Source organism: Patagioenas fasciata, chromosome 5 (assembly GCF_037038585.1).
Source record: "Patagioenas fasciata isolate bPatFas1 chromosome 5, bPatFas1.hap1, whole genome shotgun sequence".
In the NCBI taxonomy this organism is placed as follows: Eukaryota; Metazoa; Chordata; class Aves; order Columbiformes; family Columbidae; genus Patagioenas; species Patagioenas fasciata.
The window spans coordinates 36,507,949-36,533,705 of NC_092524.1; the positions used below are offsets into that span (position 1 = coordinate 36,507,949).

Consider the following 25,757-nt stretch of genomic DNA (forward strand, 5'->3'; position numbering starts at 1 on the left):
CCCCACAGAAGCAAAAGGCTGCACTTTGGGCAGGAACAAGGCAAGTCCCTGGGACTGGCAGGGAGGCTTCTGGTCTTAAGAGCTGGCCATACTAATAAGCTTGTATATACTCTTCAAGATGGAGTTGATAGGTACTTACACTTCAAGAGAATGAGTTATGATACATCCAGAGGCACAAATAGAACATTCTGTTACTAAATATGAAGGCTAATTAATAACCCAAGCATCATTTTGCTGAGTTTGTAAGAGTAAATTTCAGCTTTAAAGAATCTCAAGGCAAGGGGCATGGCTGCAAGCTCACTCACCAAACCCCTACAACGCTTATTAGAAACACGAGCTTGAAACACGGCAACACAGTTTGAAGCCTGAACCTTTCAGAGGAAAAATGAAACAAAGCAAAACAAAAGAACAACAACCAAATTGTGTAGCTGTGGCAGTAAATGTGAAGTTGTAATAACTAAATTGTTAATTTAGCTACAGAACTGCACGGAAATATTCAAACTTGGCTTGATCTGAAATGAAAGTTAAAAAAAATAAGGTAAAAAAATATTGGAGACTAGGAAAAACAAGCTGATTCAATCCTTCAAAAATGCTGTATTTCCAAATACTAGTAAAAAAAGCAAGGCAATAAAGGTATGAAATAAGACATAGGCAAAAAGTGTCTTTTATCTACCGTGCAATTGAAGCATTCTCTCAGCAATAAGGAAACACAAATCCTCTGCTATTTTCCTAGTCCCCAGGAGTCTGACTTTAACAAATGCACTACAAAGTTTTGTTATACTGTTGGATGTGTTCATTCTTTTGTTGAAACTGTTTTCCCTGGGGAAAAAAAAAAAAATAATAAAAAAAAAATTACATATTCAATTACTTAGAAGTGGGGAGCAGGGGAGCAGGGAAAGTATTTACTAATCAGTAGGGAAACAGCCTAGTCCCTGCTTTAAATATTATTTTACACAAAGTAAGTGTAGTGTATTTAACACTGATACCTGCAGATTGGACCAGATGTCTTCCTTCCAACCAGAAAAATGTGAGGGTTCTGTGCAAACCTCCTCAACAGAGAGAACGCTCTATGGGCTGGTGAACATAAACCTTAGAAGCCCCCAGCATTTTAAGTATCATAACTACTATTTGATTAAGATAGATGTCCCCTTCAGCTCCAGGAAAACCTGGTGAATCATTTCAGAGTGAAGCACTTGGCAAATTAAATCTGTTTGGTTATCATCAAAATCTACTCTTATTCTCCCAGTGCAGACAATATGAAACACAGAAGAATATGCAGAAGAATAGAGAAATGTGCAGTTACACATACATGACAAAATGACACAGTGTTTACTATTTGTTCACTGAAATTTTGTCATAAATCATGGATGAATATAATTGCAGCACTGTAATTACAGTACTGTACTTTAGAAAGACATGGTACTGTGATAATTTAGAGATTACTTAAGTAGTAAAAACCATGTCAAGTTATATAATTCTAGAGCATCAAGTCGGCAAATACAAAAATGGCAAAATATGATTTTAAGAAATGTTTTTAAAAACCTCAGTGGGATAGCTGTGAATCCAGACTCTATTTAACACAAACCACTGAAGCCTGGGGAGAGAAGGAACTCCTCAGGATGGCCCTGGTTTTGGCACAGTGTTTGCTGTTTGAATAAGACACAGGGAATACGTGTTTTCCTATAACAAAAACTAAATTGGCAAATTTTTTCTTTTTCTAAGTACAAGAAAGAAAAATATACCATATTCAGGGTCTATATCTCAATTGTTGGGATAGTGGTTTCAGATAAGTGACCATTGTTTGCATCACTCTGCAGCACATAGCAAATAGTAAGATACAGGCAAATTAGAGACAAGTCACCAGGTGACCGCTCCACTCAAGACAATTAGCTTAGCATATATTGCATGGTTCTTCTCATCGCTATATAGACATATGCTAAGATAGCCTAGCCTACGGTTAGTGTCATATAGACATTACTGCAATGGGTATTATCATTTTAAACCACAAGGCTGTAATTTCATGGAACAGCTTCTGAGTATGCTACACTATCTCATGTAAGATTTAAGCCAGTGTACAAATTAGCAAGCACTATGGCAAGCACTCTTATATTGGTTTTTTTAGCCCTGTTATCACACAGAGTGATGGCAGGTATCCTCAAAGAAAAGTACAATTAACAATCTTTCTGACCCTCAGTAAATTGTAGCCAGTTTCTCATATTTAGTGCAGTATCTTTACATACATCCATGAAAAGTAATTTGGTCTAGGCCTGTGTGTTAGACATAAATTGTTAGAACTTGGTGCTTATCTCAACCAGTCCAGCTTCTCTCCTTACAGTATTAGGATACCTGCATTTAGCTGTTGGCATAAACTCTCTTTGAAGCCAAATCTTTGTCTTCTTACATTGTTTTAGACACAGCAATAAGGACCTGAAGGGTCGTTGTCAGTGTTAATGGAAAGAAAAAGAAACTTTAAAACACTGCAAAATTGTGTTTCTGATGCACTCTGCATTTTATGTCTGCTGTAACGATGACCAGACCACTCACTTCTCCAGTCCTGCGTGCTGAGCACGGAAGCTGGCAGTGCTACTGCCTCCTGGATGGATGCCTGTGGGGCTCCAGGGCTCCTCTGAGCCCTGTGACAGCCACAGGAAAGCAGTTCCTTGGTAGATAAGGTGCAAGTGCTCCCAGCTCCCATTTCACACTGGGAACCCTTAATCTATTTTGACAGTGTCGCTCAGAGCTTTGGTCCATGGGATGATTTTCTTCTCAGTCCCCTTTTCATGTGAATCACAATACAGATGACAAAAGATGTATGGTGACAATTATAGTCAAACTGCCAGGTAGTTTTGTGTGCCTGTGTGTGAGTAAACAAAACAGGGGTAATAAAAAAAAAATCTCCTTGCTAAAATCTTGGGATTTCTGTTCTTTCTTTTAGATTTATTTATCACTAAAATGGTTCCTTTGTGCCATCTAATGTGTATGTAGAAGGAGGAGGAAAGCAAACATTCTTAAATTCCTTGGGGTAAAACAACTCCAAGATTGTGTCTGCTTAAAAAGATAATGTCACTATTAGTAAGATTACTAATTATGGTAATGTGCCTTGGATTTAAATGAGGAATACAGCACTGGAATCAGGAATATTTACAAAACTGCATACTTATTTTTGGATATGCTCCACACAACTCCACTTGAAGAACCACTGGATTACAAAACCTAACCCTTCACTTTTTTTAGGCATTTAAGGGTGCTAAACATGAGCCTCCTGAGAAGACTCATTGCACCACTTACTCCATGTTTTGTTGCTGAAAGCTTTTAAAAACACTTAATGACTTAATAGGGCCACTGCAGAGCATTTGCTATGTATCTTGTAGTTTGACAGGGTAGGAAAAGGATGAAAATTGGAAAAAAAAAAAAAATCATACATTTTCTACAAAGTTCTCTCTAAAATGAGTAACTTCAGTTGGAAGCACGGATCAAAGGACTAATTTATAACAAGACACAAAACAGCTAGAAGTCATCACAATTACAGTTGTTTACACGTGCTTCTTAAAGGTCAGATGCAAGGAGCCGGCATCGAGCAACAGAACTGCTCAGAGAGGCCTACAGCCCAGAATGACTCTTTCACCTCGGCACACCCACCCATCTGGCTGTGCCCCATCCCTGTTTTCCATTCCATGCAGCAAATGTACCCAGGTCTTACTGTGCGAAAGGCAAGGAGCATACTACATCCTGAAATACCTTCCAAACACAGTCATCATCTGTTTGCAAAGAGAACCATTCCACTTCTGAGGCAACCAAAACACCCTGATTTACCTTCTTTGCCCATCCCTGACTTCTGTGTAAGGACAAGTAGACCTGACAGAAAAACTCTGCTGAGCATTAATCTCTGATGACAGAACTATCACGTTCAGTCAAGTACATTTGATGCTGATAATGATCTAGGCTCTGTAAAATACCTGTTGATAGTTACAGTTTTTAGCTGTCAGATTATACTTCTCTACTAGCAACCTGTTTTCCACTAAAAATGTTAACTGGTTCTCTGAATTATAATGGGAAAAAAAGTGAAACAGGAAGATAACATGGAGAAAGCTGTAATTACGGGAGTTTCTGGTGACAACAGCAAGCTCTGGAGACTTGCTCATCTGGTTAATTATGATGTCATTGTCCCTTCGATGCACAGTGTTTATAGGACTTTACTTCAGGGCCTATCATTTATTCTATATATTAACATCTAAAACTATAACCATGATATAACCTAGTCATTGGGAAAGGCCACAAACCCGGCTGTGGTACGTCTCGATGCCAGTGCTGCTGCTTTACTGCATTTGAGACGGAACAACAGAAAACACAGACCTTTCAAAACTGATTGCTGAGGTAAGTCAGAAAAGCACTGCTAATCAGAGCTGCACTGAAGCAACCAATAGCTCTGTACTTCCGGTGCTGTCCATTTTAAAAAGTGTCTGCAAAGGATGTTAGTTAATTAATTAACCTGTATCACCTCCATAGTGGGCAAGTCAGTCCTACTGGAGATGTGTCTCAGTTAAAATATTAAAATGTATGGACTGAAGATTGGATGTCAGGTTTCGGTTCCAAGTTATTTTTCCCCAGCGGAAAACCAGAAACAGATGTGGAGTATCTGGTTCTGATTTCCACTGCAGTGTATAGATCAGGAAGAACTCTGCTGAGTAAAGCCAGATTACATCTAAGCAAATTGCCTTGTAAATATTGCGGAGGATGTGGAATTAGAGCCCTGAAACTTGTTTCAGGCCGCAAGATCTCCCTCTCTCTAATGTCTTAATAACAAACCTCTCGTATCTCTATTTCTAAAATGGAAGATGGCATTCCCAGTCAGAAATAACCCTACCCAGAAGCGAACAAATATTTTTAAAGCTTAAAAATCAGTGGGTTTTGCTCCAAAGACTCCCATGACTGTGTATCAATTATCTGGTACATTGCTAAAGAAAATGGCATTTAAAAAGAAAAGTATAGCATCGGAAAGTCAAGTTCTTGCATTTGACAGAGTGTTTTATATAGTCCTTGTTCATATATAGGCTTAACTGAATATCATTTCTAACTTGCATTCATGCAGAACGACTACTGCACCTGGATCTTCCTGTGCAGAGACAGAGCATTTTTTTCCCCTACCTTTTGAAATTTACACTTGAAAGATTCAAAAGTTGTTCTACCAGTCGTTAAGACCTGACCAGGTTCCACCTGTTCAGCCGCGCTGTGCCAGAGGTGCCAGCCCCAGGTGACAGCCTGACGAGGGGACGCACGCGGGACAGCACGACGGGAGGCGGGAGCAGCTCGGGCCGCCGCAGAGGCCGGATCAGCAGCCGGGGTTTCCTCCAGGTGCCCGGGCAGCGCAGGGACAGGAGCGGCGCTCGACATTTGCCTCGCGCAATTCACCTTCGTTTCACCAACACGGAACCACCTGTTCTGCACGGGCAGAACATCTGCAGACAGACCCCGGCCGGTGTGCGGAGCCCCGAGCGGGCGCTGCGGGGGTCGGACGGGAGCGGGGCGGCGGGCGCCCCCGGCCAGGCGGGCCCGGTGCCGCTCGCATGCAGCGGCGGGGCGCGGGCGCCCCCTGCTGTCCGGCCGCGGCAGCGCCCCCGCGCTGTGAGCAGCGAGCGGCAGCCGCGGCCCGCGGGTCGGCAGGTAACCGCGCACCGCTGCCTCTTCAAATAAAGGGGAACACTGTTGGAGGGGAGTGGTGGGAGTCAGTCGGTGCACCAGCGTGCGCTGCCCTGACGTGCCTGGCTCTGGCAGCGGCGAGCAGCGGAGGGTCATCCTCAGCTGGCGTTATTGCAGTTTATTTTATTAGCAATTAATTTTGTGTAGCATAGCGGTTGGTTTGTCACTTCCTTTGCATGTTTTACAATATTGTAGATATTTCTTCAGTGGCACCTTAGACTTTGTGTGGAATTCATGAAACAATCCACCTGAATTGTCTTTGTGAATTAAAAATAATTCTTACACACTTCTATAGCTTTCAGAGCTATATGTTTGTGTGGATTATTTTGCTATTTTATTTTTACAAAGAGAGTGCTGAAACAGTGGCACAGATTGCCCAGAGAAGCTGTGGATGCCCCATCCCTGGAGACATTCCAGGCCAGGCTGGACAGGGCTCTGAGCAGCCTGGTCTAGTTGAAGATGTCCCTGCTCATTGCAGGGGCTTGGACTAGATGAACTTTGAAGGTCCCTTCCAACCCAAACTATTCCGTGATTCTGTTATAACCCATAAATACCGTCAGAGCTGTACCTTGAACCACACGCTGTACGGGCTTTGTAAGTACAGGGAGAAACTCGGTCAGTGAAATATTACTCCCACTTCAGCGACAGGGATGCCAAAAAGGAGTTGAAGTGGCATCACATCAACCAAGAGACAAAGTCAGATTTTGGTCTCTGGTCTTTGAACTTGCAGGTGAGTGCACCAGCCACGAAACATGAACTTCAAGTAGCAAAAATATACAAGAAGTATGTGGTCTAGATCTTCTACTGCTTCCATACCAGCCAATCTGCCGAATGGGACACAAGGCACACACCGTTTCATGTTTACTAGATCAAACCCAATCCAGGCTGGTAATAATCAAAACCTTTGCACTTCAGTGACTGTCAGAGACAGATTGATTTTCACTCTGTTACTGGTTCAGAAAAACATCTGGGGCAACTGCCAGTATTCAAACTGAGGGGTTTTTTTGTTGTTGCTGTTGTTGTTTCAATCTTCATAAAGGGATCAGAGAAGCAGAATGATTAAGGGAAATACTTGTCCACTTCAGGAAGGCAGAGGTAGTGGGCAGGCAGCATCCTTCACTAAATGAGTGTGGAATGAAAATAAACAGACAGTATTAGCCCACAGCATTTAAACCAGTCTTATGAAGAAATCTTTCAAAAGGATTTATGACATTAACAAAAATAAACTAACAGGTTACTTTAGGAAGGTGATATCTGGACTGTGAAAATACTGGAACCTTTGAAAAAGAGACCCAAAATATTTCAATCACATCAATTGTCTTAAATAAACAGAGTACTGAGATGAGGCTTCATATTAAATATCGTAATTTTAATGGGTTTCAACAGAAGGAAATGGAAAACATTGGTGAAATTAACCTGACAGATGAGGTACCAGAGCTGTGATTTTAAAAGTAATATGCTTCCGCAAGATCCAAGAAAAACCAAATAGTCTTGTGTTTTTCTGTAGGCTCCTTATTTTATTTTCTGCTGCTTTGACTGGCAAGCCCAAATATTTTAGCATTGATTTTATTACTGAGGAAAAAAACATGATTATTTCACAAAGATTACGTTGGAGGTGCATCTCATAATTCCAGTAGCATATTATTAACTTCAGAAAAAATGTTTATCCAGCTGTTCTTCTTACTAAAAACTCAGTAGATCAACATGACAATTATAGCCATGCTTTTTTTCCAGTGTTTTTTGAAATTAACATTCGCAGAAATTAAAATTTCTGCAAAATATTTTACCTTTGCTAAATCTACAGTTTCTGATAAAAGATTCCAGTGAAAAAATATAGAGCAGTTATCAGTCAGAAAGATATTCTACTTTACTATACCTGTGTGACTGTTTTATCATTTCCCCCATAGATGGTTATTCTGACCTGAAATGTAATTGGATCCCATGAATTAAACACTGAGAAGAAACGGAAATTAAGGAAATGTGTATTTCTAGTTTACATGGATTTTTGAAAATACCTTCTTCATGAATTTGAGTGAATTCGCACACTGGTTATTTACACTCCAAGATCACATTTCAGTCTACCAGAAGGACTGAATTACAAATTTAGTCAAAACCTCTCAATGACCTATTCTAAGATATTAATCAAATCTACTAAACAGTGGCATAGACTTTCCTGGAAGTTGCCATCAAATATAGCAGTTTTCTTGACAAGCCTGAAGTGCAGGACACTCACCAAAGTAAATACTATTTAAGATACTTCTGATTTGTGCAACTGTAATGATCATGAGAGCAGTTTCAGAGACAGATATTCAAGAAGAAAGAGTGAAAATAAAGAGGACCCTGCTCACTCCCTGACAGCATTACCTGGAGTTACCTAAAGATCAATAACTTGATTGTTATGGACAGGGAAAAAAATGGCTTGCTTTTCTGTCCTATACAGTTATAGCACAGAAAGTGAATTATTTCCCAAAAGCTGACGCAGTCCTTTACCCTGCTAAAACTCACAATGTAAGTGTTTGCTATGGTAGGAAATGTGTTGTGGAGTTTTTTGCTACTGTCTGCTTCTAATTGGACTGAAATAAATTTATTATGAACCACGCATACAGCCTTTTAGTGGCATTTAATATTCAAATTAAGACTGATCAGCACAGAATTTGCTCTGTTAACTAAAACAGTTAAATGTAACTAGCAGAACTGCCCCAAGAATGATGGATAAGTGTTTATGCTGAAAAATGAAAGGGCTGGATGTCATCTGTCTGGGAAACACAACTGAGAGAAGGTAAGAGGAACATGAAATACCTGAACCACAGGCCCCACATGACAAAAGAGCAACGTTGCAGAATGGTTTTTTTGGTCTTCACTAAACAGATGCTTTTTCCAAAAGACGTTCCTTAAGTACAAGAAAAGAAGAAAATATAATATTAGTATTCCCTTGATTTAAAAATAAATAAATAAATAAATAAATAAATAAATAAATAAATGAATGAATGAATGAATAACAGAAAACAACCAAAACCATGCAAAACAAACAAACAAACAAAAACCAAAACAAAACATAAAACCATAACCAATACACTGCAGACTGTTTTCAGGTTTGAGTTATTTGCTTCAGGCAGGTAGACAATAGTATCCTCTTAAGGGGTATTGTAAAGCTCCTTAGTACAGGATGAAACAGCAACTTCAGTAACCTTAGAGCCTTTTTGGTCCAAGATTGAGGCTGAAGTTGTTTAGTGAAGACTGAAATTCTGTTGGGTCCGCACAAGAGAACATACGTTTTGCATTGCATACACAGGGACTAATGCAAACATAGATATGGTTGTTTCAAACTGCAAAAGATACCAATGCTTCAGGTCCGAGCGTTAGAGAGCAGAATGAGATACTTGTGCTCACACTGAGCTTATCCTTTGAGCCGGAAAGGGAGAAATAACCACAGTTTACAGAAGGGTCTCCATGCACCTGCAGCTCGGTCCCTGCAGTCCATCACCTTGATTACTGTTGGAAGTAGACTATTTAAAAAATGTCGAGCCACACTTAGCGCAGAACTCTGAGCACTTCCTGTGCTGTCTCCATGCCTCAGTCTCAACCAGGGCTGGAATCTAATAACTCGGAACTAGTGATTTCCTGGCAGAATATTATATTTCTGCTTACAATCATTCTTTCTGGAACTGAGGTAGGGCTGTGGAGAGAGCTGAATCCCTAACTGTGCAGGCTGGATTAGATTTACTCTAATCCAATGTTTAAAAACAATATTTACCTTGCTTTAGTGGAATTTCAGCCATTTCCTTTATTACTTTGATGATACTTCAGAGATAGTTCTAAACCTGGGCAGGAAGAAAGATTGTTGCAGGGAAAATTGCAGAAGTCTATATAAATATGACTTTTTACAGCATTCTGCTATATGCATGTATGTATTTATATATAATTTCTATATGTATATAATATAAAATCTATTATGAAGACATAGTTTACTGCAAATACTTAAAAAAAAAAACATGTTGGAGACATGGAGTGCATGTTATTTGGCATATTCTGTTTTCATTAGCAAATTAATTTTGGTGTCTTAGGGAAGGTCCACATTTCACAAAAGGTAACCAGAAGATTAATCTTCCAGGTTTCTAACACTCCAAATCTCCTTTCCAAAAGACAACACAAAATGCATTTAAATTTTTATATTCTTACAATAGATCTATGTAGAACTAACAAGCAACAACTTATTTTAACCAGACCTGAAATTATTTAACTGGTATCAACCCAGATTCAATTTCTACATTTATAAATACCTCGGTAAGGATCAAAGGTCATTGTCAACATGTCTGGCAGTTGTTGAAAGGAAGGAAAAACTATTTGTGCCAGAAATTGGACCCCTTAATAATTCAGAATCTTATGTTTGGAACAGAACAAGGAGTAACAACACACAATATTTTGAGGCTTTATTTCCACTCACTTTATTCCATTCAGGATTTCAAGTAGAAATCCTAAGCTGCCACAGGTTTTGTTTTTGTGTGCACAGTTCTTCCACAAACAGGGCAGAAATTACTTTTGGACAGGAGTCATTATTCAAATAACACATGATTCCAGCTAGTTACAAATACACTGCCTGAGCAAGAAAATTAAATTAAAGGGAGAAAGACTTGGCACATTTCACCAGTTTAAAAGATTATGAAATGCATAAAAACTTCTAGAGGATCTGCAAACCCAAAACACCAGAAAGGTCTCTTATCCATAGCTATTTATGCTGCTGTTTGATGACAAGTTTTGCAAGCAAACCATTTGGTAGGAGTTTTATCCCAAAGAAATGAAAATAACAACAGTAAAACTTTATAATTATATAAAATCGTTTATGTTTGAGGAGACATACAAAAACTAAGCGATGGGGTTTTTTCCTTATAAAATTCCTTCTAATTGATACCAAGTGGAAATGAGAAGCTGCTCAAAGGACTCAGGGTGATTCAAGTTCCCACCTTTCTCAGGGGTAACCAAGAGTTCACAATCATTCCTGGAAATCCAGAGGATCATAGAATCAGTCTTAGGTCTCTGTACAACCTGGGATTCATTTGTTCTTGGCTCCTTGTCTTCAGGATGATCACTTCTCTTCTGCAGAAACAGGGAAAATTAGATCCATCTTCATCCCTGTAATGCTTGCTGGCCTGAATCCCCACCTTGTCCCTTTGATCTCACACGTGAAGACTCTTTGAGGCAGTTCCCAGCTTGTCCATGTATTTCCACGGGCAGTATTCTTTCATATCATCTGAATTCGGCAGTCTCCTTGAGTAAAGCTGGGGACATTATTAGGTCCTTCATGGACCTTGATATGCAGGAGATCTACACACCCCCTTACCAGGACAGAAGAGTAATCCTGAAATCAAAATATCCACAATGTCTAGGATTTTGTGAAATGTGGGCCTTCCCTAAATATTCCATTTGGCCACAATCTTGACCAGAGATTTAATAGCAGTGAGTCCATTAAAAGCACACTTCTATATAGAGAAGTGAAGACCTTCAGAAGACCTCTGAAGTGAAAGCAAGAAGACTTAACTCATCAGATTTCTTTCCAGTTCGTTAGGAAGTTTATTTCTTATAGAGACATTAGCATTATCAATACTAGAGAGCTCTAGAAGATACAGGGATTAAGGAATACCAGCAAGGAACTAAAGCCGTATTTCTCAGCTCTTGCTGATTTGTAATAAATCTTAACAGTATTAAAGCTCAAACAATATTATATTTAATTTCCTTTTGTTCACTATCTTTTTTTTTAACATATAATGGAAAGTAATGAGAGACTTACTCTGCCTTTTGGAGACCCAGTCTATCATAAATTCTTAAACAGACACACTGGTCTATTTAACAGATTCTGCTGCTTTCATTTTTCTCGTGCTTCTGCATTTCCTGATACCATCTGGGACCACAGGTGGAGTGTTGAAATAAAGCAAGAAAGAGTTTTCTACTGATGAGATGGCCAGACAGATAAGGTTAAAGACATGTGGCAGCTGCCCATTTCCTAACTCTAAGGTTCTATTGTTATATTACCCAGCACTGGAGGTTCCATCCAGTTTGTTTAATTCATTTTAATACTCACATTTCATGCTGATATTTTTCCTGATCTTAATATATTGAGACCTGAAGATTTTTTTAAGAGACAAAAATCATTAAAATCATTAGAATTATTAGAGTAATATTCGATGAAGAAAAAAAAAGAATTTGAGAAATAAGTTCTAAATTGTTTCACAATACCTGACATGCCAGAAGGCTGTGCTGCCATCCAGCGGGACCTGGACAGGCTGGAGAGTTGGGCGGGGAATAACCTGATGAAATTTAACAAGGGAAAGTGTAGAGTCCTGCATCTGGGCAGGAACAACCCCAAGTTCCAGTATAGGTTGGGAAATTACATATTAGAGAGCAGTGTAGGGGAAAGGGACCTGGGGGTCCTGGTGGACAACAGGATGACCATGAGCCAACACTGTGCCCTTGTGGCCAGGAAGGCCAATGGCATCCTCAGGTGTATTACAAGGGGGTGGTCAGTAGATTGAGAGAGGTCCTCCTTCCCCTCTACTCCGCCCTGGTGAGACCCCATCTGAAATATTGTGTCCAGTTCTGGGCCCCTCAGTTCAAGAAGGACAGGGAACTGCTGGGGAGGGTCCAGCGTAGGGCGACAAAGATGATTAAGGGAATGGAGCACCTCCGTTATGAAGAAAGGCTGAGGGAGCTGGGTCTCTTTAGTTTGGAGAAGAGGAGACTGAGGGGTGACCTTATTAATGTTTATAAATATATAAAGGGTGAGTGCCATGAGAATGGAGCCAGGCCCTTCTCAGCGGCAAACAATGATAGGACAAGGAGTAATGGGATCAAGCTGGAACACAAGAGGTTCCACTTAAATTTGAGAAAAAACTTCTCAGTGAGGGTGACAGAGCACTGGAACAGGCTGCCCAGGGAGGTTGTGGAGTCTCCTACTCTGGAGACATTCAAAGCCCGCCTGGACAAATTCCTGTGCGACCCCACCTAGGCGTTCCTGCTTCAGCAGGGAGATTGGACTAGATGATCTTTTGAGGTCCCTTCCAATCCCAAACATACTGTGATACTGTGATACCTCACCAGCATTCCTTTTTCTTTATCTCTTTGGATATTAAGCACTGTCTTTATTTTAAATTAACTCAATTTAAGTAAGCAGCTAGCAGTAATTGTAGCCCTGTTGTGATCTTTTGTGGTAATTGCCCATAAGAGAGTGGAACAACAGATTGAAGGAATAAGTCACCAAGCCTCGTTGGACCAAAAGATCTACCCAAATATTAAAACTAGGCAAATCCCAAATCATTTCCTGAAAGACAAAGGAACTTATCACACTTCTGGCAATTATTATATTAAGATATCCTTAGGGAGACTTGAAGCATTTCTTTCATTCTTTAGACTTCATGCACAGAACAACAGATGAGTAGGAGTAGTATATGCATATACACTACATACACAAATAATATTGGTTTCACCTTACCTCAGAAAAAGCCAGTTTCCCCACTCAGTAGATGTAGAGTCTGTTCGTTGACTTTACTCTTCTTTTTCTCAGTTCCCATTGCTTCTACCTTTTCCTGATTCATAAGGAAAATGAACTGCCTGTGAGATTGCAATGTCATTAGTTCATGGAAATATTCTTTTCTGTTGTGACCACTGGTGAAGAATTTAACCCAGGAAAGGCTCTCTAGCCTATCTAGATCTCACTGAATGACTACACAGCCTTCTGCTGTATCAGCCAGGCCTCCCAGTTTGGTACAAGACTGGACCCATTACTGACCTGTGGGGAATATTGACCCATTTCAGCATGATTCCCTTCTGAGGAAAAGAAAACTGACAGGTTAGGGGAGAATTCAGTCTTGATCACAAATTGTCATAAAGCCATATTTTAATAATTAAAATACAAGTGTATATTTTTGTGTGTGTCTCACAGGTTTTCTTTCCTAGTTCCAGTACAAATACGTCTTCCAAATTATGTGGAAGGTTGACAAGGTGAGTTTTCTTTTGTACATATATAAAATATTTAAGAAAAAACTGGTTTAGCCTCCTTTTTCTTTCTTCATGCAAAGCAAAGGTAGATAAGCAGCTTTCAGGTATAATTCGGACCATGAAAAAATTCCAGCTGTGTCAGTTTGAAGGTTGTCCTTTGAAAACTATGTGTAGTATGTGTCTTGTATGCTTCTATACACAATTATTACTTTCCTTGGATTTGTTAGCATGTCCTAACTATCAACCACAACTCCTGTTTTGCTTGGCAAGCCTCCCAACAGTCAACAGATGTTTTATCCTTCCTATCTCTTCAGCAAGCAAATGACTTCCAAATTATATCCATCTCTCCTTGAACACAGGGTGACTTCTTTTGTCCTGGGGTTCTTTTCTGAGCCCTAGTGTTTAAAAACTTGGTAAACAAAAAGGATCTTTTTTCAGAGACGATGTACACTCTAAATTTGTGTTGACAAAATTATACCTAAGGACCACCAAAACCAATAGACAGTATAGCCAACCAGGCTTACCACTAAAGTGTTGAAAGACAAGTGACTTAGATATGAAAATCTGTAATTCAAAAATGGGTTTGCATAGTATGTTTCTCAACCCAATAAAACTGATTCAGTTTACCTGCTTGCAAGCTTTGCATTTGATAAGTGATTTGCTGCTTGCCAAATGATGTCCGACTGCCAACATGAGCTGCTAAGATTCAAAGAACACACACAGATCATCTGATGCTGCTTCTTTTGTACTTTATAACTGGATGCAACATAGGAGATGAAAGGCAAATCAAGACTTCTCAAGTTTGTGTTTGGTTGCAATATTACAGTTAAATTAAGTCATCTGGATTTTTCATGCTAAAGGTCTGAAAATAAACCAGACATTTTTCAGAATTAACATTCCAGATCAGACACAAAATCCCCAAAAGTATAATTAAGACAGTATTTTTCAACTAGTACTTATTACAGTTGGAGATCCAAGGCACCTTTAAGACTCAGATGAGCTCTCTTTATTCACCCAGAAATCACAATTAGTTAAAAACATCACCTTGCATTCTCTATTTCTGAAATTTGTCTTAAATAAATTGTAGTGGCTATGCTTTCAGAAAAGGATATATTTCTTAGCACTTGAAAAGTGTGTATTTCAATGTATATTTGGAAGATAAACTTCTACCAAGTGCTTCTCTCTCTCCAAGCAATTTGCAGTTCTGAAAACATGATCTACAAAATGAACACAAACATGGGGAAGGAATTTGTGAAGAAAGAAGGATTCTGTACACCTTATTTAGTTTTCAGCACAGAGCATTATGACTGTTCAGACCAGAATACTTCATTCTCTCACATAGCCAGTCACTCTTCTAGGCATCCTGGTGTTAGCAGGGCTTCCTATAACCCTTCTCGGAATAGGCTCCACCAGTGCATTATCCAACATACTGGACCCACAGACCCTAATAACTGCAAGGTGAAGCTGCAGTAAATTAATGCTATTAGGCACAGATGCACAGCACAAAATGTAGTGCAGGAAGAGCACAGCCAGCATGCTTGGCCTGGCTAATACTGAGCAATTTGCCTTAGAGATGCCTTCTGTGCCAGTTCAATGGTTGTCCATGGTCTCTCTCCATTCAACATGCGTCTTCGGGCCTGGAGGTCCCAGTGTTGCATATAAAGCTTTGTAGGCCTCAGATCTTGGTGAGAAGTCCTCCTTCTGAGGATTTTTCATTGCCTGACATTCTGTACGATCGTTCCAACACTACCATTTCGACTGAGCTGGTGGACTCTTTCTGTCTCAGAAGAGTTGCCGTTTGGTGCATAATCTGGCAAAAATAGTATTATGAGAGACGAAAAGAGATAATCACCCATGAACATGAGCAATGCCATCCACCACAAAATCTATCTTTGACACTCTGTGACACTAAAATTTAGCAATTATATTAGGCTTTATTTTTAAAGCCCTTTACTGACATTGGCAAATCCTAGTCATAGTCTTGTTAGTGATTGACATACTGTGAAACTATAAAAAGGTGCAGAAAAGTTAAAATATTACTTATCCAGACCACAGAGACAGTGTTTCTAGCCTAAAATAAGAAGACAAAGAAATTTTTGGATCTCAACTGCATAATCAGCCACAGATTCTCATTACACACATACAACCAGAATATGCAGGAAAACGTAAACTTTACAAACCATGTTATTATTAATATATCCAGTGCACTGGCCATCCATATGTTTCAGTTTTTCTAAGGGTGATTTTTGGCTTGGGTAAAATTCAGTCCACCATCCATGCACATGAAATCTTGTATCCGCAAGAGCAAGTATAAGAATATATATCACCTGTCAAAGAATCATCATCATCATGATTTTTGGCCTGCAGGAGTGTAGTCATTTCTGAAAACAGGAAAAATTTTGACACGTAGGTATGTTCAAGGAGAACCTGACATGCAAGTAAGCTTGCTACAGGAAATACAGTGTAATCAGCAACTGGAGAACTGAGAAGCTGTTAAAGAGATAATGCAGATTTCATCTGCATGATATCTGACCATATCGGATCAATGGAGGCTTGCTGTAGGCTCAGGCACTGCAAAAGGTTTTCTAAGGCAGCAGATTCCAGGGTGTTAGCAATAACCTCAGCCTGGTTGCTTTCTTTGCCCACACCTGAGGTCTGGAAAACCAGTTTGGCTGCTTCTGAACCAGTGTGGGTTTGGCATAAACTAATTCTGTGGCGTAGAGATGTCCCTCCAACAGCAGCTGTCAGACCATCCTCCCTGTGGCAGTGGGAGCAGCAATACCTACTCTCCAAAGCCCTTCCGTATGCCTGGTGTCCTCATTGTCTGTCCCTACCTTTTTCTGTGGTAGGACCCTCCCCTGAAATAGCAAAATTCATGTTTTTCTACATTGCTGAAGAGCCAGCTCTGGTTCAGTATCACATTTTTTTAATGCCCAGTAAGAGGTTAGTTAAAAAATCATTACTCCAACAAAACGCCTATGTTTTTAATCCTAAAGATAGACTGGCACCAATGCAAGGAAAACCACCCGGTGCCAAGGCTCGGTAGCAAATAAGCTGATCTGCTTCACTGCCTGCCTCCACCTTTCACCATGTTGGCTGCAGTCTTAGATTCTGGCTTTACTGCTATTCAGGGATCTCTGACACATCTTTGAGACCTACATTAAAATTAAAACAGACAATTTATGAGCATGGACCACCTACATAGAGTTAAGCCATTTGAAATTCTGTACTTTGCCTATGATGCAGTGTTAAAATCCTTACTGTTAATACAGCTTAGCTTCTTCCAGATTACAAACTCTCAATCTTACTTCTCAGGTAAACCCTGGAATCAGGGAAGCTATTTTTCACTATAAGCAATATTTCTTCCATTAGATATACACTGGGAGTCATCAGCAGCAAGATTTTCCCCATCATTACCTTTTTCTCATAACAGAGCTGTTGGATTTGAAACAAAAATGTGGTTCTCTAACCACAAAAATCCAACAAGGAGCACAAAGCAACAGAATCCTTAAAAGGCTCCTGTTTTTGGTTTTGATTTTAAATATAGTAATAGTAAAGCACTCTTAAAATTAAATATGACACAAATCTACAAGCAGAGCACCTAATGTAAACAAGCGTGGGGCCTGAAATCACAAGTCTTCACATGCCAGCTTGGTATGCATCTACTTTAAAGTATCATTTTGAACATCAGAAACACAGGGATGAGGAAAAAAGTTCTGATATACCCTTGTTCCATCCCATCTCCTCTCTGAGAAAGTAACGGCATAACTCTTCAAAGCTTTGGTGTATTCTTCTGAAAAAAATTATTACCTTCATATCCATTAAATGAGCTGTAAATTTTACTACAGTTTGGAGATAATGCCTTTAATAAAATAATATATTTCATTTTAATGAAATCACTATCCTATAAGAAGTATATAGGATATACATAGGATATATTGGATATATATATGTCCTATATATCACTATACTATAAGTATATATGATACTTCTTATTGAAATTGAAACAGAATTATTATTTTTTTAAAAAAAACCCTGCACAGTAGTTTTTAAATATGAGTTTAGAGCTCATGTGGTGCTTGCTCAACTTTATGTTTTGGACATGAAGTGTCACATTTTTCTCAGTCATGAAGTCACATGTAAATTGCTCTTGTGCTTGATTATTGATTGGCATACGTTTCATTATATTACATTTTAGAAGGAAATATATTAGTGAGAAAGACACAACATTTTCTACAAATGTGTGTTTGTTGAATGCTTTTTGACAAACCAAATGAAAATCCCAGAAGTTTTGATAGCTCTTTTTCATTCCACGGTATTCAAAGATTGTTGTCTAATAATCTGGCACATTTTCAAAAAGCACACACAAATCCATATTTCTGAGTTCACTGACTTTAGCAGAGCTACAAAAAAAGAAAAATTTGGCCTATTTTTGCTAATAAAATACTAGCAGAGAAAAGGAGGGGTCGTATGAAGACAAAAAATCCACGATTCACACTGTAACCCATAGTCTGAGTTTGTTTTCTGTATTTGAGGTGATTTTCTAGACTACTGAAAGTACGAAATAAAGACCTGTGGGACAATCATGACTACATCTCAGCACCCCCATCCACTCAGAAAATGCATCTCAGTCATATAAGAGATCCAGGAAGATATCTAGGTACAGAAATTGCTATGTATAACACTCACAAATGGTCCTGAGAGGAAGTCCTGATAATTGTGAGAATAAATTAAATATATCATCAGTGTTGTGCCAGATAGATGACCCATTTAGTTTTTCCTTAGACAGAGGTTCTCTCAGTAGCAAGATTTCATTGCCCAGGTAACTGCTTTACTTCTTCCAACTTCTGACTCTCACAGGTTATCTAAAATGCAGAGCAAAGGCACTCTGCCATGTATCTATCTCAGGATGTCACTTTCTCAGCTGTCCAAAGTCAGGTACCTGTCCAGATGGAAACGAAGCTTTTCGTTGTTGCACATCTAGATTTAATTCTGAAGGAAATCCAGGGCTGTGAATGACGGGATGTGCACCTGCGTCTGATTCCCAACACAGCATCAAAATGCTGCTTGGGCACATGTCAGCTCAGCATGTGGCAGGAATTCCTGAATGTCATTCACAGTGCCTCTAGAGCTGCTGTCTCTCATGGATGCCTCTTACAGAGGTCAGCAGATCCTGTCAAATCCTGTGCTGGAGACCATCAGGCACACAAATTCAATTACCACTCACGCTGCCATTAACAGTTCTGTTTCTTATCAAAATCAAGCACTGAGCTTTCTCTTTAGTAGGTAGTCTTGGCCGTTGAATCAAGTTCACCGTGATTAAATCAGTTCTGAATCATCTTCCACCCTGTTCTCACTGTAGACAAATGTTATTCCATGTCTGATTAAGATGTCTAAATTGGACTTTGCCTTTGATAACCTGACTAGAATTTTTGCAGTGTTTAATATTCGCTATCAGAAATTAATTTTTGTATCCTTTTTTCTGGATCTATAATAGTTCTGCTTTTGAATTATTAATAAGTTATATAATTTAACCATTCAGTCCCTGAAAAAAAAAATTGCATGTTCACAAATGTACTGACAATTTCATTGTGTGCCCCATTGTTCTCAAATTGCGAGATATATCATAAAAAATAATCCTGCAGTGAAGTACAACCACACAGCAGCACTCCTGGACCATCTTAGCTTTCTTTGAATCAGAAATTTATTTGTTTGGTTTTTTTTACAACGACATTTGGAACTCACTTTCCTGTCCAGTCTGTTCTTGAATCTTGCGTTGCTCACACATAGGCTTTGAAATTTCACAAAAGCCATCAGGTTGTTTCTGATGCCATGCCTGACCTTTTTCAAAATAATTTCTCATTCAATGTCACCATCACCAATTTTGCTCGAAGAACAATTAAGCAAAGTTAGAAGTTATGTAAGCAAACAGTTCAACGTACGCTTCAACTAGCCATTCTATCCTGGGTACAGGAACAACAGTGGCAAATCACACCTATACAGCTCGACAACACCAAGAATGCCAAAGGACATCAATGACAGAGTCAGACTTATGCACAACTTTCTGTGTCTACAGCTGTACTCAGTCCACATCCATGAGAACGTCCAGGACAGAACTTTAGTGTCTCCAGAAACTGCAGATCTGAAAATATTCAGTGATACCCTCTACAATAAAATCATGTAGGTAAAGTTCAGGACCAAACAGCTCAGCATATGAGTCAGTCTAAAATGAAATTGGCCTCTAAGGCATATGCAACAAGAGTATGATAATAAAGACACTCTCTTCAAAGCATCTTTGGCCCCTTCACAAAAATATACATCTATACAGCTGTTCAGATTATTATCTATTCTCTTTACCTTTCTACATTTTACAGTTCTGGAACACAATTTTTGGCAAGCACCTCACTGAATCTGTACATCAGATATAAGCTTGAAGAAAATGTAAGGCTTAATTTAATTATTAGGACTAGCCAATAGAAAGCATTCAAATATACTTTCTTCAATATTTAGACTGGTGCCTAAATTCATGGAATAAAAAGTATGAGAAAATTTCCAGATGGACCAAAACATGCTACCACTGCTTAGAGTCTCACAACACAAACACTTCAGGTCGAACAGCGTCAGGATGTGTATGTTTGTGTGTGTGGTGCACGCATGTGTTTGTGCATCTCTCTCTCTTGCTCTCTCTTTTCCTATTTTCTTAGAGCCTGCTCTCTGGCTTAGCTTTTTTCATCAGTTTTTGCCAATCCAAAATATGTAGACACTAAGTTAAATTACTCATTTTGTTTATGTGGCAACAAGTTCAGACTTCTTGCCGAAAAAATGTTCTTGGCTTTGGACAAAGCAGCCTTTGAGATGCTTCCATCTGTTTTAAATACACCACAAATCATAGTATGGAAACCATTGCCCTCAACTGGTAGCCAATTTGCTGAAAAAACCTATATTAAAAAAAAATAAGAATGATTCAACTGCAGACTGTTTTCATACTTTTGCTCATTTAATTTCAAAGGAATTCAGTCCTTGTATGGAAGAACTTTAAATACTTGTGAATTTGCCTCACTGTGTACAGGATCAGGTAAGTAAATTAACAATAAAACGTTCTTTCAAATTCATGAATTACTATTATCAGTGTGGGAAAGAGGTTTAGACCCTTTATATTCTTATTTAGTACCTTTCATAATGAGACTTCAGCTCTGTCATAAACCTTTCAATCTCTCAGCAGTTTTACTTCTTTTTGGGTTCTACTACTGCTTGAAAGGAGGCATTTGAGAGAATTTGTGAGTCAACAGTTTACAGAGCCTTGGAGAAAGCACAATATCACCTGCTCTGCCTTTGTTCTGTTGTGGGAATCTGGTCACATCTTTTTACTCTTCCTCTTCTCTCACTTTAACTTGCACTGCTAGTTTTGGAAAGGGAGAGGCATCTCTTTAACATGTATGGACAATACCAGCAATAAGGACTCCCAGACAGTGAGATCTGCCTTGTGATGGAGGGAGGACTCACAAGCAGTGACACATAGCAAGGGGCAAGAAGTATTTCCTTTCCATTCTTCCTGCTTAAATACTTTGTCTTGCAGACCTGCAGTGGCAGAAAGAGCAGCTTGGTACTGCCTACTAGGTCCACACCATCAAGCACAGCTGCAAGCAAGCCTTCTTGAGGAGGCAAGGAGAAAAGCAGAAGAAACACCTATCTGACTTTTTTCCTTACAGTCTCATGCAGACTTCCTCTGGCACCGGGCTGAGTCTGAATCTGCTGAGGTCTGATATTACATCTCTGCTCCCTTCATCTTCTCTTTACAAGAAGAGTATAACATGTTGCAGCCCCTGGTCCCCCTACTAATTTACTCTGTTTTTTCTTAATACAATCCAGACACTTTAATTTACCACTTATACTCCCCAAGCACATTCCTCACTCCTCCCATCCACTCAAGACTCTTCCATAGTGTATCACTATGCTAGAAAACTGACAGTAGCTGCCAGGGAAACTAGCAAGATATACAATACTTTGACAAAGAGGACACCTTCAACTTTCATGTCTGCAGGAATATATAAGTATATTGCTTCTCCCATTTTATTAGGCCTAAGCAAAACAAAGCAATCAAATGCTCTTCACAATCTGGACATCAGAAATGTTTTCAAACACAGCTCCTTCGGACCCTAAAGAATTAAAATCATAGACCCGTAAGGGTCATCAGGTCCAACTCTCTGCTCCTTGCATGGAGTTACATAGTTCAAGACAGTGAGTAAAATGTGTCAGAAGGAATAATTATATATACTTCTGTATGATTTTACATGAAAACTAATTACAGGATTTACACACAAGATCATAGCAGATAATGGAGTAACGCCTTGATCAACCTATTCAAACATATCTTGCAGCCATAGCAGTCTTTCTGATATATGTTTCTGTCTTATGTTCCCTTCAGATATGGTCTGTTTTCAGATGTGCAGCAAACCAAAAATATACAAAGTCCAGAGGCCAAGAGCCAGGAGCAAGGGACTCCGTGACTGTCAGGATAAATTGCCTGTGATGAAATCTAGTGGCTGGTGGCTAAGTTCCAAACTTACTGTAGAAGAACCCGGCTTAGGAGATCCAATAACAGCAGGAGGCACCTCATGCTGCAGCATCCAGCGGGGTGTGAAATGAATCATTTAGTCAAGCTTGAGAATGACTTGAAGCTTGACCCTGTCAATACAGGCACAGTCTCACTGCAATGGTGGAGAAAACCAAGCCATAAGCAAAGGTTGATGTGTAACAGAACTGTTAATAAGTACAAAACATTGGTTTCCATATGCAGTATTTCAAAATATACCATGAGAAACTCACTGGAACAAGGAACCTCACTGCAAACTGGCAATCAGTATCTCAGCCTTGTCAGACTTTATGCCATACTACATTCTTTTACATATAGCCAAAAGTTAAAATAATATCGGAGCTGTATGACTTCAGTAAACAGAAAAAAAAAAATCCTGTTCCTTCATTTGAAAACAATTCTTACATGTCCTAATTCACATAAAGATTCCCTCTTATTCTATCTACATGTTTTTTATGGTTGCAGGTGTTGTGGGTGTATAATTTACAGATAATGCAGAAGTAGCATCTAAAGGTATGCAAAATCACATCAAAACTATGATGTGCCAATGCTAACTATTCACCTGTGATGCTAGTCTAACACCCCTTTCTATATTAATGTTTCTACTGCATCAGGTCTCCTGGGGCTGCCTGAACAAAAAGGATGAGAAGTAAGATGCAGCTCTTCTCTGCACCTCAGCTAGAGCTGCTCCTTCCCCAGCAGAGTGCAAGGCAGGACGATGCTGCCGCCTGCATGGAACTAGTGGCAACCTGTGGGTGCTGTGAGGAGCATGAAATAGGTGGGGGTTGCATATCTCAAAGATATAAAGGAGGAAAACCTCTCATTTCCTCTACCATGTGGGTGCCAGGATACTCCTGAAAGAACAGACCCATGAAAGGTTATGGAAGGAATGCAATCGCAGCTACAAGGCCCCATCACATCCTTAATCCCTTGGCCAAAATATATATTAGTATTGCAATGGTTGTTGATCCTTTCTGCTATCCATATCATTGCAAATTTAACTGATGAAATCTTTCATTGCTAATCTGCCAGTGCTATTACTGTTTGCTCCCTGCGTTGGGAGTCAGCCCTCTTTTACTTTCTAAGAAATTATAAATGTTTTGTCTCTTCCTAGTAAATATTTATTGTAATTTCTTCTAAGGACAATACCTCATACCTGAATAGTGCCAAAAACATGAAGAAAGGCATTAGTAATTAAACCATGCTTACCCTCTTACTTCTCTAAATTTGCACAGAGTGGACTAGGGTCAACTGGAACAACTGGAACATGCATACAACAATGAATAGGTTCATTCACTCACTTATTTTGGACTCTGAACACCACATATATGAACTTTATACAGTTTTAAGCATAGCTTAGGAATGGTAAAAAGAGACCTTCAAATGACTTCTAGCTATGTTGCAATTTTCACTTCATCACCTCTGCCTACTCCTCGGGAGATATCACTGCTTAAATCTCCAATTACATATATCAAAGAAGGCATCTTTCTGCTATATTCCTAACTTTTTATTAGCTTGATGAAATCCGTGGAATCTGTAGCTTTACTGAGTCATCACTGCAGCTTGGCAGAGTCAGATGGATCTGGGACTCTGATCTGGGAGCTGGCTAAGACTCCGGTGCTTTCAATTATGTCCTTATAAGGCATCTTGGTTCACTTTAAATCATTGTTTTTTCTATAAAGCTTTCATATTGCAGTGAATTATTTATGCTCAGCAAACTGAGAGCTCTCATTGCTGATAGTATTACAATGTTGTCAGGTAACAAATAACAGCTGAGATCCTGACTTCTACATACCACCACAGTCAAAGTGAGAAATGAAGCAGCTCTCTGTCTTTGCCCGTTAGCAGATAGCCAGAGTGCTAATGATACCATGAGCTGAGCACGATGTCCAAGGAAACCCCAGGCCTGGGCTTCCAGCAAGTTGTCAGGTCATGTTCACTCACACATTGCTCCACTGCAGACCTGTTTGACACCATGTGTCCTTCACCCAAACCTGCCAAACATCAGAAAGCAGCAGTTTTTCTCTTCTGAAGTTCTGAACTGTAATTTAAGTGAAGGAGGGGATATAATCAAAAGCCCAGACTAACAGCGAGGCTGTCCTCTCCCGTTAGCCCTGGCTGGAGCAGAGTGGGCCCTCGCATTAGGTGACACTGGGTACTAGCACAGCTGTGTGTTCTTTCACCTCCTTGCCCAATCAAAGCTGCTTCCATCACAGCCTCCTAGCAATCCCTCCAGCCACTTGCTCTTAGATCCCAAATTTAATAAATGTGCCTATTTTAATCCCTTGCAGTGCTGCTCCTCAAGTGCCACAGTGTTTATCTCACTTCCATTGACTTCAATATCAAGGGCAGAGGCTTACAGGACAGACATCGCTTTTTGCTGTGAGTACGGTACATGCACCCTGAGTTCTCTCTGATCAGGGTCTGGAACTACTGCAACACAGATAAACAAATTATATCAACATATTGGAAAGTGCTATCTGCTATCTCGACACAAAGGTAGGCGGCACACCACAAATATTTAATAGAAATCCTATCTTTTGTTCTGATCTGCCTACAGCATCAGGTTGAAATACCAGCCAGTTCAGCAGAAGTGCATATATGTCTGTGATTCAGTTTTCATGCAGGCAGAGTATCAACGTCAATTTTAGTAAGAGGAAGAAGGTTTCATTATTACCAGTAATTTTATAATCAGACAAAAAAATCAAAATGCAAAATTTTCTAATTATTTTTAACAAGCAATTAATCAACACTAACTGGGAAAAGGCCATGATCTCAGATTTTAAAACAACAAATGTGCAATCCGTCCTTTTTTAAGTAGTTCTAAGTAAAGCATTCTGGCTGGCCTTTTGCTTCACTAACATGCTGCTCCTGTGACTTCAGTTTGCTTTGTGTGCTTTGTTCTCTTTTCCTACAGCAACCCCTACTGTTAAAAATAAAACTGAAATTTTCAGTTACAAGTCAACAAGGTTACTTTTAAGTAACCACTAACAACTCAAACTTTCAAAGTGATCCTAATCCTGATATACAATGTGTGTTTTTAGGGAGCAGTCTCCTATCTAAACCAGTCTCTGGGTGTAAAACACATGAATCATAGATTTGTAAGGCAAGTCCGAATCTAACTAGCAAAACCTGATTGAAATATCTGAACTGACATGCCACTCTGTGCTAGGTCAGTAACAAAACTCAGATCTGGATTTTTTAAATCCAGCACCCAATCTCACTTGACTTCAAATAAAAATACTGAAAGAAAAAGCAGACATTCAAAGCAAGTCTAACTTAAGAAAAAAGAAATCTTATAAAATTAGATCTGGTTTACTTTAAGATTTCAGTTTCAGGGGAGTGTAATGCCAGGTTTTGGATTCAGCTCTCTCCTTAGTTTTACCTAAACTGTGAGGTAGAAACTTACATTTATAATTTAGGGTTCATGCTTTGAAGAAAAGCAATATGGCACAGAAAACGGAGACCTACACATAGT

General features: G+C 39.4%; 1 long non-coding RNA gene across 4 annotated transcripts; it reads right to left on the reverse strand.

Moving 5' to 3' along the window:
- Positions 1-6,525: 6,525 nt before the first annotated feature.
- Positions 6,526-16,104, reverse strand: LOC139828004 (uncharacterized). 4 transcript variants are annotated; one of them, XR_011739162.1, is made up of 10 exons: positions 15,867-16,104; positions 14,314-14,903; positions 13,181-13,274; positions 11,929-11,999; positions 11,774-11,814; positions 11,483-11,593; positions 10,659-11,053; positions 9,452-9,518; positions 8,497-8,587; positions 6,526-6,816 (listed from the first exon to the last, which is right to left on the reverse strand). It is a non-coding gene; the product is annotated as an uncharacterized lncRNA (long non-coding RNA). The 4 variants fall into 4 exon arrangements; XR_011739161.1 differs by having other exon boundaries at positions 14,314-15,496; XR_011739163.1 differs by lacking the exon at positions 6,526-6,816 and adding an exon at positions 7,574-7,618 and having other exon boundaries at positions 14,314-15,496.
- Positions 16,105-25,757: the final 9,653 nt, after the last annotated feature.